This window comes from Onychostruthus taczanowskii, unplaced genomic scaffold (genome assembly GCF_017590055.1).
Source record: "Onychostruthus taczanowskii isolate IOZ18803 unplaced genomic scaffold, ASM1759005v1 scaffold13, whole genome shotgun sequence".
Taxonomy (NCBI): Eukaryota; Metazoa; Chordata; class Aves; order Passeriformes; family Passeridae; genus Onychostruthus; species Onychostruthus taczanowskii.
Genome location: NW_024498462.1, coordinates 6,142,236 through 6,145,761, shown reverse-complemented (window position 1 = coordinate 6,145,761; position 3,526 = coordinate 6,142,236). Strand labels below are relative to the sequence as shown.

Below are 3,526 nucleotides of genomic sequence, written 5' to 3'. Positions count from 1 at the left end.
AATTTTAAAGTGTTTCCTACAAGGCAGGCTTTTTTTTCTTTTTTTTTTTTTTTTTTTTTGTTTCCCCTGAACTTGACAGAATATAATTTATTTTTGTAAGCCTGTCTCATGTACCGACAGATTGTATCTAGAATTCCTAGGCGTCATCAACTTATATTACACCGGCCGGCTTTTATTTTTTTTTTCTTTTCTTTTTTAAAATTTTATTTTAAACACTGCTAATCTGATCACGGTTTCCATTGTAAGCGCTATTTTCTCTGCGGGATGCCTCATCTTAGTTTTGAAAAGACTGGAGCTGGTGGATACTCTTCTCTTAAATACCCTGCCTTTGTTAGGCAGGTGAGCAGAGGAACTCGCTTGAGTGACTGCTTAGTTATGCTAACGCTGTCCCCAAAATTATAAGTAGATAAACTCAAGAGAGTGATTAGAGCCTAATTACCAGGACAAAACTATTATTGTGCTGACTGATCTAAATATAATCGTACGTGGAACTATTCAGCATGAGCAATGTGCTTAGCATTACACAATAAAGTGAAAAACCCCAGGCGTCACAAATGGCATATCTGGTTACTTTAAGAATTCTGTACTGCTTGTATGGATCGCTTCAGGTTGATCTAGTCCTCATGCAGGGAGAAAAGAGGAACCCCACAAACGCTCATTTAACCCGGAGCACGCTGGGCAGAAGCAGCGAGCGTTTCTGGAGACCGCTCCCGAGCTGCCATCGGTGCCAGCCCTGGCCGCTGAGCGCGCCTGCACTTCCCAAGATAAGGCGCCCGGCACCCGTGAGGGCACCCGTGCGTTTATCTGCCGAGCCACGGCTCCCTCCGGCACGGCTCCGCTCCCGGCGGCAGCGAGCAGAGCCCTGCGGCATCGCCTCAAGGGGCACTTCGGGGAGGCCCAGCTTCGCCTCGGCCGGACGGTCACGTCCGATTGCTGCAGGGCTGCACCAGCAGAGCCCCGGGCCTGCGTGCGGCCGGGCGCGTCCCGCGGGCTGGCCCCGTGTCCGAGCGGCCGCTCCTTTTTAGGCCGCGCCGGGCCTCGCCGCCGATCCCATCCCGGCCCGCCCCGCGCATGCGCCGCACCTTGTTTACCCCGCTCGGCGCGGCGCTGCCGCGGGCGGCCGGCAGGTGTCGCCCCACGCCCAGGAGAGCGGGCCCCGCTGGGCGGCCGCCAGGTGGCGCCTGCGCCCTCCATTCGCCCGCGAGCCGCCGAGCAGCGAACACCCCAAACAATCCCCAGCGCCGCCGCCAAATTAAATAACCCCGACCCGCCCGCGCCCCGCGCCCCCTCCGCGCCCACAGCCCGGCACCGACCGGGACGGGCGCGCAGCCGGCGAGCCGCGCCGGGGATACGGGAGCGGAGCTGCGCGCCGGGGCCTCCTCGCTGCCTACGCCGACACTGGGCAAGGTAAGTTAGAAAATGGCGGCGAAGCTTCTGGAAGTTTGGCGGGGGGACACGGGATCGCGGTGCGCCGCGGCGATGAGAGGCCGGGCCGGGGCCCGCGGCCCCCGGGCCCGCACGGGGCGCCAGGCCGGCTGGCCGCGGGGACTGCGCGCAGCCAAGATGGAGGACGGCGGGGCCGAGCCGCGAAAACACTCCAGCCCCCCGCTTCCCCACCCCCCGTTCCCGGCGCGCCGCGGCGGGGAGGGGGGAGGCGAGCGGAGCGCGAGTGAGAGAGCGAGAGGGCGCCGAAAGCGGCCCCCCTGCCCGCCCCGGCCCCCTTCCTCCTCCCCAGAGCCGGCCGCGGGCAGGCCGGGCCCGGCGCTCGGCGAGCTAAAATGGAGAACCGCCTTCTCCTCCTCCTCCTCCTCCCCCCTTCTGCCGAGCCGAGCAGGGGCTGCCGGCAAGATGGAGGACTCGGGCATTGTGTGCGTGGGGTGTGTGTGCGGGCGAGCCGGGCCGGGCCGAGCCGCTCGGGTGGGCAAGCGAGGGTAATGGGGTCGGGGCCCGAGCCGCGCTCGGGGGGAGCGCTGGGCCGCGCAGAGAAAATGGTGGGGCGGCTGCCTGTGCCCCGGGGTCGAATGTCGGGGGAGGCCGCGGGCAGGGGACTCGCACCCCTGACAGCGCTCCCTTCCCCCTGCTCCCCGCTGCCCAGTAGCCGAGTTCTTCCTTCCAGCCCGCTCCCGGCGGGTTCCCCGCGCAGGGAAGTGCCGAGGGATCGGGGTTTGTCTCCTCAGCCTCTCTTCCCAGAGCGGGGGAACTCTGGCCGCCCTTCCCCGTGATTGCACAGGAGGGCTGGCGGAAGCGGGGCTCCCGCGGCCCAAGTGAGGACGTAGGTAGAGAGTGACCTGCACCTTCCCCCCCGCCTCCATTCGCTGCCCCCCCGCCCCGGCGCCCAGCACGGCGAAGGCCTTTGTGGGTCGAGTTTTCCCCTCCGAGTGACTTTGGCCGAGCTCCTCGGCTGCTGTCCGCTAAGAGGAAGAGTTGTGGCAGTTTCCGTTCGGCTTCCTTTATTTTTTTTTTTTTTTTTTGTAAAGAAAGGGCGCTTGCCAACTTGTGCCGGGGACGCCCGATGCCGGGAGCCGCGTGTTGCTGGAACCCCGCTGGGCTCTCGCCGGCCCCGGTGGGGGAGGGCGGCAGGAGGAGGAGGAGGAGGAAGGAGAATGCTTCTTACTGGGGGGTTTTGGCGCCACTTTTGTTTTAGATAGTGCTCCTCTGCCCCCTCCTCCTCGGCACGCACTGAACTGAGCTGAACCCTGCCCAGGTAGGAAACGAGAGCTTTCCTGGTGTTTCTCTTTTCTGGGCGCTTATTTTCGCTACACGGATTTAAAAAAATTAATATATACATACATATATAGATATACCTGTGTATATATATGTATATATAGTTGCTGCGGTTAGGGACGGAGGGGCAGAGGAGAGGGGCCGCAGATGGCTGGGCTGGGAGGCCCTGTTTTCCGGGAATTCCTGTCCCTGCCCGAGCGCATCCCTTGGTGCTGGGCGTGCTGGCCTTGGGGGCCCGCACCGCTGCGCTCCCGGCCGCGCTGCCTCCATGCCTTCCTCTCTTCTGGTAGCGTTGTATAATCCGTCTACTCCGTGGAAATCCGGGACCCACCGACCTCAATTTTTTTCCCCCTCTTTCCTCGCCCCCGCGAGCGGGCGTGGAAGCGATCGGGCCCCTCTGTCGCTGCTTTTATTTATTTGTTATACTGCCCGGGCCCGGCTCTCCTTTCTTGTGTTCCCACGGGATGCGGCGTTAGGAGGTGACACAAAGTTTCGATCACCGCCGAGTCCCGTGTTCTAGTTACTGAGGGGCAGTGGGAAGTTGGCTGTTTAGTTTGGTATTGGATTTTTTTTGTTGTTGTTTTTTGTTTGTTTGGGGCTTTTTTCCGTTTGTTTTATTTTTTTATTACTTTCTGGCAGCCCGTGTAGCGCTGCTGCCCCCCCCGCCTGCCCTGCCCGCGCTCGAAAGCTCTCCCTTCCCGTGCGCTCCCCGAGCCACACCCTGGCGTGTCCGGTCTCCCGAGGCGCCCGAGCCGCCGCTGTGACCCCGCGTTTTCGCCGCGCGCCCCGGGGCCGCCGCCCG

The 3,526-nt window shown here is 62.1% G+C and overlaps 1 protein-coding gene across 7 annotated transcripts in view; it reads left to right on the top strand.

Annotated features, from left to right (window-relative positions):
* Positions 1 to 1,187: 1,187 nt before the first annotated feature.
* STAG2 (stromal antigen 2) overlaps positions 1,188 to 3,526 on the top strand; it is a 74,213-nt gene continuing 71,874 nt past the window's right edge. For 2 of the 7 annotated variants that reach the window (XM_041396762.1, XM_041396760.1), the window contains exon 1: positions 1,189 to 1,407. The gene's annotated coding sequence lies outside the window, so the exon portion shown is untranslated. Of the gene's footprint in view, positions 1,408 to 2,477; positions 2,705 to 3,526 lie in introns of those variants that run through there. The other 5 variants (XM_041396767.1, XM_041396765.1, XM_041396764.1 and 2 more) reach the window with 4 other exon arrangements.